This window comes from Gossypium hirsutum, chromosome A03 (assembly GCF_007990345.1).
Source record: "Gossypium hirsutum isolate 1008001.06 chromosome A03, Gossypium_hirsutum_v2.1, whole genome shotgun sequence".
Taxonomy (NCBI): Eukaryota; Viridiplantae; Streptophyta; class Magnoliopsida; order Malvales; family Malvaceae; genus Gossypium; species Gossypium hirsutum.
Window position 1 is genome coordinate 12,819,554 of NC_053426.1, and position 17,083 is coordinate 12,836,636.

Below are 17,083 nucleotides of genomic sequence, written 5' to 3' on the forward strand. Positions count from 1 at the left end.
AACAGCAGAATAGAGGTAAGTTTGAAGATTTCCCTGTACTTATTGGATAAATTATAAATTCTAAAATTTTTATGGTAGAAATATATTTGAGTCTAGTTTCAGAAACATCAAGCGGTTCTTAATTTAGAATTCTGTAGCTTAAGATAGAAATAATTTAGTGACTATGACTCAAGTGGACAGCTTGATATGAACATATGAGAAAATAGTGGAATTATATATACATTAAGGATATGGAATGGAGAGGAGGAGGAAAATATATTTGAATATTTAGTTAGCATGGGTTACATTAAAGTTGTTAATTTGCATGTTTTAGGCTCGGGGACTAAATTGAATAAAAGTAAAACTTTAGGGGCAATAAAATTGAGTGAAATGAATTATTTTATTGTCTAAATTAATAAATTGAATGAAATTATTATTTAGATTAAGATTGGTTGAAAATCAAGGAAAATATAAAATTACCAAAATGCCCCTGAATCTTCGTATTTTTGCAATTTAGCCAGATAAGTTCTTGAAACCTAATTATGTGATATAAGGAAATATGAGTTGGTGGTACATGAAATATTGATATAATGAATTAACTGATTTATGTTTGTGAAGAAACGGTAAGAGAATGATATTTTATCATGACATGTAAATATGTGATTATTTTTGATACGTTGATACAAGAAAAATAAGTATGTTTAGGGGGCAATATGTTTGATTTTGATTGGTCCCAAATATGAATGCTAGATGAAATAAAATGTCTGATAAATAAATTTGTAACTCTGGTAATGCCTCGTACCCTGTTCCGGTAACGGATACAAGTAGGGGGTGTTACAATAAGTAAATTAACTAACAACCATGCATGTTGTTTAACAAAATATAAATCAAAATTCATCAAACATTAATGAAATGTCTTAAATAGATGTCAAGGAATACCAAAAATACTCAAACTACATAAATATCCAAAAATCAATGAGGAAAAGTATCTAAACACCTAGATATCTACCATTTATTATTCTAACATAAAAATTATTTATGTTTAATTATTGATATTAATTGCCTTTGATTTTTTCAGGTGAAGCTAGAGACATACTATTTAAATTAATAATGTTATACAAACAAAACCACAATAGTTTTTGACATAATTTTGTCCTATTTGAATAATAATATTTTCCTTTTTTTATTTTATTTTTACCAACTCTACTACCTTTTAATTTAGAAGTTACAAGTATTCAAAATTATTAATTTATGAAACTTTGATGGTTTTTGACCTTTTGTATTATATATAAATGAATAATGTTTTACAAACAAAACTTCTAACGGTTTTTTATTTTGATTTAAATAATGTTTTACGAACTAAACTCCGATATTCTATTTCTACCGACTCTCATCAAGAAGTCATCAACATCAGTATAATGGTGTGTTTGGTAAATAGAGTTTTGAGCTTTTTTAGTTGATTTGAGCATAGATGGAGGATTGGGTAGTCAAGCCCTCTAATTATAGTGTTTGGTGAGTGGAGATTTGCAAGAGCTTGTTGAGCTAAGACCTCTAAGTAAAAAACGTTAGGATGGACAACTTTTTCAACAGCTAGTTGGGAATGAGATATGTGGAATGACATATTTAACCATGCTTGCTCAAAATTTATTCCCTTTGCCATATGCTCTCAAACCTAATAGGGGCGCCAAGATATCAGTAGTTTATATTCTCTCGTTTTTACTTTCACCTCCAAAATGCAAAGTAAATATATATATAAAAATTCCATCGTGAATTTACAAAAATCAATATTGCCACAAGAAATTTTCAATTGAGCATATTCATCCTTGAATATTTATGTACTCTTAATTTATTTTCAATTTACTTGTGTAAAATAATTTCTTATGCAACTTTATATTAATTGAAATATGTTGTAGTGCCCTAATTTTTGCTTATGTATTTTATTTTGTTAAATTGTTTCAAGTAAGGTGATCTATCCTAGTGGGTGTTTGCTTTAGTGTGGAGGTTGGTGTTGAAGTTGTTGGTTCAAGTTACTGAAAGAGTATTTTGGGTATTTTTGTGATTTTCAGATAGAGGAGGTTAAGTTAAAATGTAACTCTTGGAAGGGTGTGGATATGAATGAGTTTTGGGGGTTAGTGGGTAGTTGGAGTTGGTTTAAATTTGAATTAGTGGCTAAATTGTAAGGGTTGACGGGATATAGGATTAGTTAATTGTTATTTTATTTTATTTTTTATTTTTTTTCCCAAAATTCCCTTCCCAATTTGCATGTTCCTCTTCTACTTTCCACTTCCTTCTTTCTCCATCTTTTCCTTTGTTTTCTTTTTCTTTTTCACCTACCCAAATTGCTCTACGTGAATCAAAACTTGGGATTTGGTTCTACTCTTTTTTGGGCAATTGAAATTCTCTAAGTATTCATAAGTAATGGTTTCTGTTGTTTTGGTAAGAGCTTTGTTGAATGTTTTGTTATTAGGTTTGAAGTGTAAGTTGACTCCGTGTATTATCGTTGCTAAGTGATATTCAAGAAATTTGGGATTCTCCTGTTGCGAGTTAAGTTGTTTAGGGGTTGCCATGGACGTGGGTAAGTGTTGGATAGTTACGAGTACAATCCTTTTTTTGTTGAAATTGCTTATGGATACATTGTAGTCAAGTGGTTACTCGATAAAAATTGAGGGTTTGAGATTGATTTTGGGTGTTTTATTGTTGATTTTTAGGTATTTACTCCGGGGGTGCAGTTTTAGCAAAATTGAATCAGGTCTGTAACGAGAAACTCAAAAAATGATGATCGGCGAAAGTTGAAATTGGGGCTTGTCGATGCCACACGACCGTGTGGCTGGCCGTGTGCGACCCACAACCTCAACTATTTTGGTCGTGTGGGCCACACGGGCAAGGCCAATTTGGGTCGTGTACGCCCACACAGGCAAGCCATTTTGGGGATGTGTTTAGACAAGCCTTAAAGTTTGTAATCTGATATTCTGTTTGTATGGAATTTGACGTAAACAACACCTAAATGCATGTAATGTAATGCGAAATGTCTGATCTACTATGTATCTGCATGTTTAATATCTGTTATACGAGCATGCTTGATATATTGATTCTGGTATCCGTTAATTCCGTCATATCTAGTATTCTGTTTGTATTTGACTATGGGGTGAGATATGTGTTATGTGGAGCAAGTATTCTGTGTGAGGCGATATCTCGCCAATATACTAGCAGCACTGCTGCGATTATTCTAAAAAGTGTCATATGGACACTATGCTGTGTGTTGGGCTGGGTGGGTGTTTTATACCCCACGTGGTGTGTTGGGATGGTCGGAGTTGGTGTGTAGAGGATGGGGGTAGGATTATGCATATCTGTATCTATACGATTCTGTTATAATTCTGATTCTATAAAAGTTTTATGTTTGTATCTGTTCTGCCATGTGATTGGATCTGAATTTATGTTTCTGTTGAGTTACACGTTAAGTTTTAAAACTCACTTTCTGTTTGTCTGTTACTTTCAGGTAACCCTCAGACTTAGGTGGGTTGATGCGATGAGAGCTCGGATATGCCACGATTCCATAAAACGATTTTTACATTAATTTGCTTATTAAGAATTATGTTTTGAGAGTTTTGTAGTTTTGGGATTATCTAGACTTTTGGGTTTTTATTTTGGATTTGGATTTTAATTCGAGATTTCTAGCATGACATTTGATAAAACGATATTCGAAAACAACCTTTTTTTTTCTACAATCAACTGTTTTCAAGAAAACAAACTCGGTTTTTCAAAATATAACGATTTAAGAACTTCCTTTGTAAATTATTTGGTTTATTTGAAAATGTAAATAATTGACTGTTTTTAACTAAAAAGTATGGCAACACGTTTTTAAATAAACTGGACGCGTTAGTAACAAAGATATATGATTCTTTCAAAAAGAGAAGGTTAGATTTATAACCTTCTTTAGTAACACTTCCAGATTTGGCCGTAACGTTTAGGTCGAGTTTGGGGTGTTACATATGCTACTTGATAAATTTATTTAGAGTATGACATAATTAGCACTAATTTACATACTAAGAACATGACATAATTATCACTAAGAATACAATTTACAATTACATTGATACACTATTAATATTTATCAATTTCTACAAGGTTAATATTTGCAAATATTGAACTTAAGAAATTCGTTTATTTAAATTTTCAAAAATATTTACTAATTAATTTCCATAATGGATATTTTAATTCCTTGGTAATAGTGTTTTATTCCAATAATTTCACCCAATAAAGACTAAAGTATTATAAACAAATAAATACTTAACAATAAAATGTGTCGTGCCTTTATTTGCCATTTTACACCTATTAGCTTTTAACTATCAGCTAAGTTTTACCAAACACTTTTAAATAAATAATTAATAAAATCGGTTGGTCAAACCGGCCATTACAATCAACTATCAACTATTAGCCAATTGCCAAACAGGTCCATTGCCATCCTCAGCAAATGAAACTTCAATCATATTAACTAGACGATATGATAAAGAAGAAAAAGAACAACAATTGAAACCCTTGATTTATTTATTAAATAAATTTTAAATAAAATGGAAATTTTACCATTAGTTAATTAATTATTATTCTATTTATTTTTTTATCCTTTTTAATTAAAAACTATAAAAAATTTAATTAGTTATAAAAAAATATTTTAAGCATTATTAAATTAAAATATAAAATATACTATATTCTAATATAATTATATCTTAAACATAATGTATTCAAGCCTAAGCTAATTCTTATAAAGCTCGAAAGAATATATTTAGACCTAAGTTAAAATAGATCTATATAGGACTTGTGCATGATAAATTAAAACAAATATGGGCTAAAACTCACACATTACTTACATAAAATGAGTCTCGAACCTAGGATCTTATAAGTTAATAAGGCCTTAACTTTGTCATTAAACTAATAAATTCTCATTCGCTATAAATTTATTTTTGTATGACTATTATCAATGATAATTAATCTTTTTCCCATTAAAACTGTCTAAATAATATAAATAATTAATTTTCATAAAAATAATTTAATAAATTCATCTCAATAGTAGTATATAATTGAATTAAATATAAATTTAAAATACTTAATTTTAGTTGAAATAAAATATTTTTCTAATGAAAGAAGTGAAATATATTTAATTTTATAGTACCTTCAATGTGTAATTAAATTTTTTATTATTTTTAATCATGAGGTGTAGTGTAATAGTTGTTCACCTTATCCCTTAACCATAAGATCGAGGGTTCGATCATCGCCCATGGGAATGGAGCACATTTCATGACCAGTTGTTTACCTCTTTCAAACACTACATAGGTATTGAAAACAACAAATATTTTGATTAATTACCCTATTTCGAACTGAATTAACCGATAACTGAAATTTCAAAAATTATTAACTGACTTCCAACCGAATTAAATTTAACCACTGACCGATTAACCGAATTAAATTAATTCAGTCGATTAATTCAGTTTTAAACGAACTATGAACACCTTTACTTTCAAAAACACCAATAATAAAAGAATTAATCACCGTTACGGACACTTACATTCCAACAAAATTTCATTTAATTAACAATTTACTTTTGGAAATAATATTTAGTTGTTCACGTTGAGTTAGCAATGATTTAAGGGCAATCACATTTATTAGAGTATCCAATGATATGTTAATTTATGGAATCCATCTTTCCTTGATGATTACTTGTAATCTAATTCGTATGAATTCAACTGAACTCGAATTAGTGTTTGATAATGAAAAAGCTATTTAGATTTAATATAAAATAATTTCATTTTTAATTGTTCATATACAACAAATTAATTATCGTAAAATCGAATTATAATATTTTTCTATTATCATTTTTATAAAATTACGTATTTAGCTTAATCATTAGTAGGTTTAATTATTGTAACGTCTTAATCTTACATTGAAAAACTGTGTTCACTTTACTACTATACTTTATCATAACACATGAAACTGTCAGTGACTAAAAAGCTGCCAAAAAAAGAATCTGCCAAGCTGGAGAAGCTGCGTCGCCGGCAGGAAGCCTCTCTCTCCGTCGAGGAGGGGGAAGATCCCCATTCCTCCAACTATGGCGATTACCTTTTTCATGTTCAAGGTCGATATTCGAGTTAGAAAATTGTATTGTGTGAATAAAGCCATGCCTACCTTACCCATTAACATTGAGGATGCGGCTCGAAGTGATGCTGAAATTGAAGCTGCTTTGCAAGTATGTAATAACTACCCATTGCCTTGCTTTGCAAGTATATGTGTATATGTTTATTATGAGTTTGCAAGTGTGTTCGTATGTATTTATTATCACTCATATGTCTATCATTTATTTACTACAGTGAAAAGATAAACTTCCTTGTGTGAATTAAGATATACAGTTGAACTTGAGAGTGCTTGATCTTCGAACCCCTGCTAATCGAGAGATTTTTCGCATCTAGTGCTAAGTTAGAACTGTAAGTATACGAGGCTTTTCTGTTTCCGTTGCTCTTCTTTTTTTTCTTTTTCTTTTACTATGGTTGTCACTGCCAGTGGCAAAGCTAGAGGTGCTAGCAGGCCCCGGCCCCCTTAAAATGAAAACTTTTTCATTTAAGTCCATTTATAATTTGTAAAATTTTAAATTAGTAATGACAAAATTACACTTTATCCTTTCTAAAAAATGATACAAATTTGATTTAATCCTTTAAAAATTATAGAGATATAAGCTATTAAAATAATGAAATTGCATCTTTACTATAATAAAACTATACAATTTAATTTCGACCAGAAAAAAAATTTATGACCACATGCTAATGTGCTTGCCCTTGCCTTTCACCTTTTGCTTGTTTATTAAAACTTCTAACTTAATGCATATTGATGTGTCTTGGCATTACATTTCTCACATCATATCACAAAATTGGTTTTCTTTCACTATTGTTTTATAATTATATGGTCTTTAATCGCCAAAGAATTTAACTGTTTTCTTACTTTCTCATTTCCATCTTATATCTAAACTGCTCAATGGTTTCTTAAACAAATCCACAAGTTTCACAGATATTTAGGCAATTCATGTTGTCTGAGGGTTTTGTTGAAATCCACACTCCTAAACTAATAGCAGGCTCTAGTGAGGGCGGTTCTGCTATTTTTAAGCTTGACTACAAAGGGCAACCTCAACTTGCCAAGCAGATGGCTATCTATAGGGATTTTGGACGGGTTTTCGAGATTGGCCTTAGAGTTGATAATTTTTACACAGGTATTTGTGTAAATTTACGGGTCTTGATGTTGAAATGGAGATCAAGAAGCACTACTTTGTTCTCTTGAGTCATGACTTCTAAATTTTCATTATGGTTTAATAGCTATTTCAGCCTCTATATACAAGTGATGGAAGTTGCGGACCGTGTAGAGGATATCAGCCAAAGTAAGAAAGAAATGAAGCAAAGAAAACAGATGCAAAAATTGATCAAAAATTGATCTACATAATTGATTTCATTAAGCCAAATATATGAGTTACAAAGCAATTACCTAATGTATAACTACTCCCATTAATTACATTGAAAATTACATAACTTATCTTGCACACATAGTGAAGTTGACTTATCAGCCAATATCATCACCTAAACATCACACCAATCAGCAAACTAGTCTTGGTGTTTCAGATCGACTAATTACAAAATGAACTAAGCTAGTTACAAGTTGAACAAAATAGAATTGATGCATTGGTTGAGCTTCAAAAAACTTCTCTACTGTTGCATTGCAAGCCAAAGTTCAACAGACCGACTATCTGTTACAATGTTTGAAAGTTTGAATGAGAGGTGTGGGAAGGAACTTGAAGCTGTAGAGAGGCAGTATCCCTTTGAACCTTTGAAGGTCTTTATCCATTTTTTTAGTTATGCAATACTTATATGGCTATTAAGCTTCTGTATTATTTTAGATCATTAAGTACTCTTATTGTAACACCCTTAACCCTTATCTATCACCAAAACAGGGTTACAGAGAATTACCAGACTTTTTTCGATCAAATTCAAACATTACATGTCATTTAGCATACTTATCAGAAATTAATCATAATTACTCATATTTTCCCTTATATGAGCCCTCAAGGCTCAAAATACACGTTAGAAATGCATTCAGACTAAACCAGACACTTAGAGAATTTTTTGCAAAATTTCAAAATTTTCCTAGGTGCAAGGGGCACATGCTTGTGTCTTAGGCCATGTGGGCATTCAAAATGAGGCACACGGTGTGTCCATGCTCGTGTAACTCTCTAACTTGGGTCACACGGCCAAGCCACACGTCCGCGTGCTAGGCCGTGTGCAAATGCCTAAGCATTCTATTTCTCAATTTTAAAGATGTAGGGGACACACGGCCAGACCACACGCCTATGTGCTAGGCCGTGTGTGACACACACCCGTGTGTCTGCCCGTGTAGACGAAAATAGGTCATTTTAAGGCCACATTTCTCACCCATTTTTTATTTCAACCTATACACAACATTTTGATACATCAATACATCCCAAACAAGCAATCAAAACAAGCCAAAAACATGTTGTAAACATAACATAACATAACATCACATATACTCAAATACTTAAACTTACCTATTTAATCCATCTCATTAATTTATTAAAATTTGTTACTAATTAAATACATACAAGCATATATCATTCACATCCACATTCAATTTACTTCATTTCCAAACCAACATATATATATTTAAGTTGATTAATTAGACAAAACTTCACTCCTAACATTTATATAAACCAATCTTTAGTCAAATCCATACCAACCCTATACATGCCATATAAACCATAGTATAGTTTCAAAGACTACCGGGATGAGCTGGATAGTGTGAATTGATGTGTTGATTTGATCTCCCGCCCTCACGATAATCTATAAGGACATTAAACAACACAAGTAAGCTTAATGAAATTTAGTAAGTCCAATAGGTTAAACATAAATCTTACCGAACCTAATATAACAAATCAAATAAGTAAATTATTCATGCAACCTCCCTGTCAATCACAACCTTAATCGATGAAAAAACTTATTTCAAATCAATACCAATAATAAATAATAAGTCTTTCGATTTCAATTACATAAGTCACTTACCAAATCTTACCAAATTGGAGAACGACTTACGGATAAGAGTACATCATTTTCAAAAGCCCAAAGGATGAACAGAAGCATATAAGTGCTAAACAGAAACCCATGAGGGTTAAACGGAAACTCATAAGAGCTGAACGGAAACCCATAAGAGTTAAATAGAAGCTTAAAAGAGCTAAATGGAAACTCATATAAGTTGAATAGAAGCTTGTGAGAGCTAAACGGAAAGTAAACATGAAAGTTCGTAACAAATGCTGAACCTCGGTCTACTTGGGTAATTTTTCGTCAATTCCTCATTTGCTGTCTTGCACCACACAACGATTGTACTCAAATCTCACGTTCCATTTAACTCGGATATTCACTTCAAATTTATAACTTAACAATAATTACATTTTCAAAAATATACTAAATATATAATACCATTCATCAATTTAATAGAAATATTAAAGTTTAGCCATACGAACTTACCTAGGTTAAATTGTAATATCGTAGAAGTTCAGGGACTATTCTGCTAATTTCTCTTTTTCACGAGTATCTACGAGCTCTTGATCTAAAATATAAAATTACTCATTCATTAGTATATATTCAGTTGCAATTCACTTCGCATTTAATATCCCTCAATTTTTTAAATTTATACATTACCCTAACTTTAACAACTTTTACAATTTAGTCCCTTATTAATTAGTCTATCAAATGAACTAATTTTTCTCAATTGACAATTTATCTAAATATCCTAGCTATCATACAGCCCTTGATAAACATAAATTTAATACAAAACCCTAATATTTAGTCTTTTCACAATTTAGTCTTAAAATTAATATCTATCAAAATCACTTTATAAAATCATCATACAATAAAATTAAAGCTCTAGATCCATGTTATTTCATCAAAAACATCCAGTATTCATCAATGGTAACTTTCAAAATTTCCAATAAAATAAAAAACTAATGAAATAGCTAGTTAGACCTAATTGTAAAAGTCTTAAAAACACAAAAATTTTAAGAAAAAATGCAAGAATTAAACTTACATGAAGCTAAAATATGAAAGCTAGCCTTAAAATCTCTTCAATGGTGTTTCTAGACAGAAAATTGGAGAAGAAATGGTCAAGAAACTCTTAAAATCTCATTTTAGATATTTTAATTTTATTTTATTTTCAATTTTGCCCTTAAATCACCTAATTTCATTATTTTTTTTCTGCTTATCCGCCTCAGCCATCCCATGTGTGTCTATTTGCCCTTTTAGTCTTCCTGTATTTATCATTTAGGCTATTTAATCACTATTTCTTTAATTAGCAAGCTTTTCACCTTTTTCAATTTAGTTCTTTTTGATCGATTAACTATTAAAACGTTAAAATTTTCTAACAAAGCTTTAATACTAACTTAATGACACTCCGTAAATATTTATAAAAATATTTACGGCTCGGTTTATAGAATCGAAGTCTCGATACCTCATTTTCTAAACCACTTAACCTAACGAATCCTTATCAAACACAAATTACTAATGCAAAAATCTTCTTAAAATCACATTTGACTCGTAAATACTAAATAATAAAATTTACGAGCTTATTCGTCGGATTTAGTGGTCCCAAACCACTGTTTCCGGCACCACTGAAAATCAGATTGTTACACTTGTATTTGGCTGTTAAATCTTGCTGGAATAGAAAGAAATATCCCAATTTGGAATAGTTATTGTTATCATTATTTTTTCTTGATCCATATACCCTACAGCTTACATTTGAGGAAGGAGTTCAGATGCTGAAGCTAATCTTAAAGCTTTTTTCTTATTTATATCTAAGTCACATGTTGTTGTATTTTTCCACTTTTTTCTTTTCTTTTCTAATCATGTTAAAGAGGAAATAGGTCAAATAAATGAGGTGAGTAGGAAAGAATATAAAGAGGCAAAGGAAGTAGCTTGCTTAAGTTATGCTTGGAAGGATTTCTCATAGATCCACTTTGTCCTATGAAATTGTTTTGTCATCTTTTAACTGATCTTGATTCTAGTTCACTTTCTCCCAAAGTTTATGTTTTGAACTTGTTTGATTGTTTCCTTATGTTTAGGCGAGGAGAAAATTTCAGAAGGCCAATGTGTCCATGTGTTGGGTTTTTGAACAATTTATCCGGAGGAAGTATGAAGCTCAGTGTATAACTTGAGCAACAACGTAATTAACCCGGATAAAATATGAAAGAAGCTTAAGCTTCAAAGACTTGAGACTTGAAAAAGGAAACTACCAACAAAACAGAAATTTTTGGAAGAAATGAATTTTTCTTACTTTCCATTTCATCCGGCTAAAGTATATATGTGTTACAATAAAATTGAAAGTTACCTAACATAACTGCTTCCATAAATGCTTATCAAAAGCTTAGCTAAAATTACAAACAAAATGTAGCTAACATACCAGCTATCACATTCAAATCTTGACCAAATCCTACTAACTTAAAAGTTAGATTACAAAGCAACCAAATCAAGTTACAAATAAACAAAATGATTCTGCTTCAATTAATTCAGCTCCAATGTTGGTTTGATGTTACATTTCAGGCCAAAGTTTAACACTCCTCCTTGGACTGTATGCAACAAACTCTAATTTTTCTTTTTAAAGCATCAAATCGTGTAGCACCGAGAGACTTGGTTAAAATATCAGCATACTGATTTTTTGAGCTGCAATGAACCAGATTTACCTTCCTCGATTGTTCAGCCTCTCGAACAAAATGGAATTTAATCTTAAAATGTTTTGTCTTGCCATGAAAAACAGGATTTTTAGCTATAGCAACTGCTGACTGATTATCAACCCTGATTTCAGTTGCTCCGACTTGTTCTTCATTCAAGTCACACAAAAGTTTCCTAAGCCAAATGGCTTGATTAACAGCTGCAGCAGCTGCAATGTATTCTGCTTCAGCTATAGATTAAGCAACAGTTTGTTGCTTCTTTAAACTCCAATAGAAAACTCCCAAGCCAAGAGTAAAAATGTCTCTAGAGGTGTTTTTCATGTCATCAATGGACCCTTCCCAATCACTATCTGAATACCCTATCAATTTGAGCTCTTTTGCCTTCTCAAAATTCACTCCATGATTCAAAGTTCCCTTCAAATATCTAAGAACTCTCTTTGCTGCTTTAAAATGGACAACATCACAGCAATGTATGAATCTGGACAGTAAGCTAACAACATACATAATATTAGGCCTAGTAGCTGTTAAGTAAAGCAAACAACCTACCAAGCTTCGATATTCCTTCTCATCAACCCTTTCTTGATTCCCACAACTAGTCAGCTTCTCACCTTAAGCCATAGGTTTGCTGACTGTTTTGCAATTGGACATGCAAAATCTGTTGAGAATCTTCAAAGCAAAGGTATGTTGGCTAATGAAGATGCCTTGATCAGATTGGTTCACTTCCATGCCAAGGAAGTATGTCATGACTCCCAAATCTGTCATCTCAAAAACTTCTTGTATTTGCACTTTGAACTCATCGATCAACTCTCCCTTGCTTCCAGTTACAAGTAAGTTATCCACATAAAGTGAGACAATCAGAAGAGTTTCATTTTTTGACTTCTTTATAAAAAGTGTAGGTTCACTAACACTTTTCTCGAACCCGAGCCTAGATAGGTACTCATCAACCCTATCATATTAGGCACTTGGTGCTTGCTTTAGATCATACAAGGCCTTTTTCAGCTTGTAAACTTTGTCCTCCTCACTAGGAACCTTGAACCCCTCAAGTTGTTCAATAAAAATCTCTTCCTTTAGGAAGCCATTTAAGAATGCTGACTTGACATTGAGCTGGTGAATTCTCCATTGCTTCTGTGCAGCCAACGTAAATAGAAGTTTAATTGTGTTTAGCCTTGCGACTGGAGCAAATGTTTCCATGAAATCAATGCCATATTGCTGACTATAGCCTTTCACCACAAGTCTTGCCTTGTGTTTTTTCAATGAGCCATCAGCATTGTACTTGGCTTTAACACCCACTTGACACCTATGACTTTCTTATGATCAGGTCTGTCAACCAAATCCCAAGTGTCATTTTTGTGGATCATTTCCAATTTAGCTTCCATGACCTTCTTCCAATATTTGTCCCTGGCAGCCTCTTCAATATCTGAAGGTTCAACTATTGCAACATCACATCTTTGGTAGATATCAGCAATAGTACTTGTCCCTCTCACAGTTGCTTCATCAAAATTATCATCAACTGGCCCTTCTTCAGCTAGTTCGAAGCTGCTGTCCAGTTGATCTTCTTCAATCAACCTTGCATCTGTATCATTCCAGCTCCAAACCTTCTCTTCAGCAAACCTCACATCCCTACTCACCAAAATCTTTTTAGTTGAGGGATCATACACCTTATAGACCTTATTGATGCTGCTGTAACCAACAAAGATCCCAGGCATAGATCTTTTGTCAAGTTTGGTTCTCTTTTCAGCTGGTATAAGAGTGTAGTAAACACAACCAAACACCTTTAAGTGTGACACTGTTGGTTTGAGATCATGCAAAACTTTAAAAGGAGTTTTGTCCTTGACATCAGTGGTAGGCAGCCTATTGAGCAGATACACTGAAGTGTTTGCTGCTTCAGCCCAAAATTTTCTTGGCAATTTGCTTTCAAATAACAAACATCTGGCCATATCGAGCACTGTTCGATTTTTTCTTTCACAAACTCCATTTTGCTGAAGAGTATAAATTGTTGTTAGTTGATGATGAATTCCAGCTTGCTCACACAGCTTCCGAAACTTATCTAACATGTATTCAACACCATTATCTAATCTTAGAGATTTAATCTTGCAGCCTGATTGGTTCTCAACTAGAGCTTTAAATTTGTTGAATGCTTTAAACACCTTTAATTTTTGCTTCAAAAAATAGATCCAACAGAATCTACTAAAATCGTCAATAAACAACACAAAGTATTTGTTGTCATTCAAAAAGGAAGTCTTCATTGGTCCATAAATGTCAGTGTGAACTAATTCGAGCTTGCCTCGAGCTCTCCATGCTTTATTAACTGGAAAAGGCAGTCTTGCCTGCTTACCAAGTTGGAAAACTTCACAAACATCATCACTGACCTCAATTTTGGACAAGTCTTCAACCAAATTCAATATATTCAGCAAACCAAGTGATTTGTAACTGACATGGCCTAACCTCTTGTGCCATAAACTAGCTAAGTCAGTAGTACTAGTATAGGCCTTCTTCTCTAGCTGATTTATATCCAGTGTGAAACACCTATCAGTCATAGGCACTGTAACCAGTGCTTGACCAAATGAATCCTCAACAACACAGGAGTTATTCTTGAAAACTAGTGAATAACCCTTCTCAATTAGCTGTCCAACACTAAGCAGGTTTTGGTCAATGTCAGGCACATAAAGTACATCAGAAATAACTTTGCTACCTGATTGTGTGCTGATCACTGCATCTCCTTTGCCTCTGGTCTCAATAAGGTTGCCATTTCCAACTATGACTTTGGAAGTAAACCTTTTGTTAAGATTCTTGAACAGTCTTTCATCTGAAGCCATACGGTGAGAACAACTACTGTCAACTAACCAGTTCTTACTGATTTTATTTGAGGTTTCATAACAAGATGCAGAAAAAACATGCTCTTCTTGAGCTTGAAGGTCTTCAGCAGCCTTAGCTTGCATTTTCTACTGACCTTGTACCTTCTTTTTGTTCTTGCACACTTTCTCAACATGTCCAAACTATTTACATCTCTAGCACTGAACATCTGGTCTGTGCCAACAGTTCTTCTCTAAATGTGTTGTCATTTTGTAGTGAATGCATGGTGGGAAGCTCTTTTTTTCAGCATCCCTTTTTGATTTCTCCCTTTTGTCAAGCCATGGTTTCTTGACTTTGTAGCTTGAACTTGAGCTTTCTTTAGCCTTTGCTTGGAAAGCTACTTCAAGGTGCTCTTCCTGCCTATTGGCCCTCCTTTGCTCAAGTGCATATGGGGAATTTACCAACTCAGACAATGAGATGGCTGATAAATCCCTCAAGTCCTCCAATGAAGAAATCTTTGACTCAAATTTTTCAGGGAGAGTTGTAATAACCTTTTCAACAACTCTGCTCTCACTGAAATCATCACCAAGGAGCCTAATGTTGTTGACTATGGCCATTATCCTACCAGAGTACTACTTGATGGTCTCTGACTCTTTCTTCTTCAAGTTTTCAAAATCCCTCCTAAGGTTGATAAGTTGTTACTGCCTTGTCTTGCTTGACCCCATAAACTCCTTCTTTAGCTTCTCTCATGCTTGCTTTGGTGAGTCACAAGCCATTATCCGAGTGAAGATCACATCATATACCCCATTCAGCAAGCAAGCCATTGCTTTATGCTTCTTGGCACACTCTTCACTGTGGTGCCTCATTTGAGCAATGGTTGGATTGGCCCTCAATAGAGGTGGTTTAGCATCATTCTCGATCACATTCTACAAATTATGTGCTTGAAGGTATGTCTTCATCTTAACTACCCAGATGTGGTAGTTCTCTCCAGCAAACACAGGTAGTGGTGGTGGTGGTGGTGGTGTAAAGCTCATCTTTGTAGCAAACAAACAGACCAACAAGAAAACTTCTTCTGCTTCTTTTCTCTCAAACACAAGTTACTCACAAACAGAATACAACCAAGGTCCTCAAAGACTTAGGCTCTTGATACCATTTGTTGGGTTTTTGAACAATTTATCCGGAGGAAGTATGAAGCTCAGTTTAAAACTTGAGCAACAATGTAATTAACCCGGATAAAATATGAAAGAAGCTTAAGCTTCAAAGACTTGAGGCTTGAAAAAGGAAACTACCAACAAAACAAAATTTTTTGGAAGAAATGATTTTTTCTTACTTTCCATTTCATCCGGCTAAAGTATATATGTGTTACAATAAAATTGAGAGTTACCAAACATAACTGCTCCCATAAATGCTTATCAAAAGCTTAGCTAAAATTACAAACAAAATATAGCTGACATACGAGCTATTACATTCAAATCTTGACCAAATCCTACTAACTTAAAAGTTAGATTACAAAGCAACCAAATCAAGTTACAAATAAACAAAATGATTCTGCTTCATTTGTTTCGGCTCCAATACTGGTTTGATGATTGCAGGCCAAAGTTTAACACCATGTACCAGAAATTTTGACAGAAGGTTCACAAGCATGTGGAATTGATGCCCATGCAATCTCAACCTATATTAATTCTTTCAGTTAGTAAAAAATCACATACTTGGACAGTTGTTACCTGTGATTCCGCTTTCACTCCTCCATTTGATCTAGTGGCCCCAGGAGCCTGTAACGATGACCAATGGCTTGATCCTTAACTTAAAGACTAGGGCATCAGAATATTTGTTTATAAATGTTTGTGCAACTAGTATCTACTACTGGCGAGGCATTTCTTGCTGTTAACAGGATTGAATTGCTTATAGTTAAATCTTTACAATTGTACAGATATGGTGGGTTTAGAGTAGGACTGGAGCGAGTGGTGATGCTCTTCTGCGGTCTGGGTAACATTCGAAAAAACTTCATTTTTCCCTCGTGACCCTCACAGATTGTAGCTCCGTGATGACATGATAAAGCCATTCTACTTTGAGATTATAAGTGTTATGTGGATAAAGAATCAATGGAATCTTAGTCCTGCTTTTATGTTTGGGAAATTCAACTTTTAAAATGTGAATGCATAAAATACTAATAACTATATATAATTTAGAAAAGAAGAAATGCTTTATGGAAGCATTCAATTTCCATTCTCAATTTTCGAGTTTTCCGCTCTTAATAATATTTAATTATTATTAATGAGATATAATAAGATGATTATAAATGAAGGAGAGGGTTTTATTGATAGTTGAGCTCCTTCAAATTTAACAGTACAAATTAAATTATATCAATAACGGTGATTAGTACCTATACAAAATGAGAGTATAAGAGATTTAAGTTCTATACATTTTTATCCCTTAAAATTTACAATAATTATCATGATAACTCTCTCTCTATATATAACATGTATCATATTTAGTTGTCTCATTTGGATTAAACGTAACTATTTGTCTTTCCAAGCCACTGGAACCTGG

General features: G+C 32.9%; 1 pseudogene; it reads left to right on the top strand.

Moving 5' to 3' along the window:
• The first annotated feature begins 5,994 nt into the window (after window positions 1-5,994).
• LOC107888026 (aspartate--tRNA ligase 1, cytoplasmic-like) lies at window positions 5,995-7,672 on the top strand (annotated as a pseudogene).
• Window positions 7,673-17,083: the final 9,411 nt, after the last annotated feature.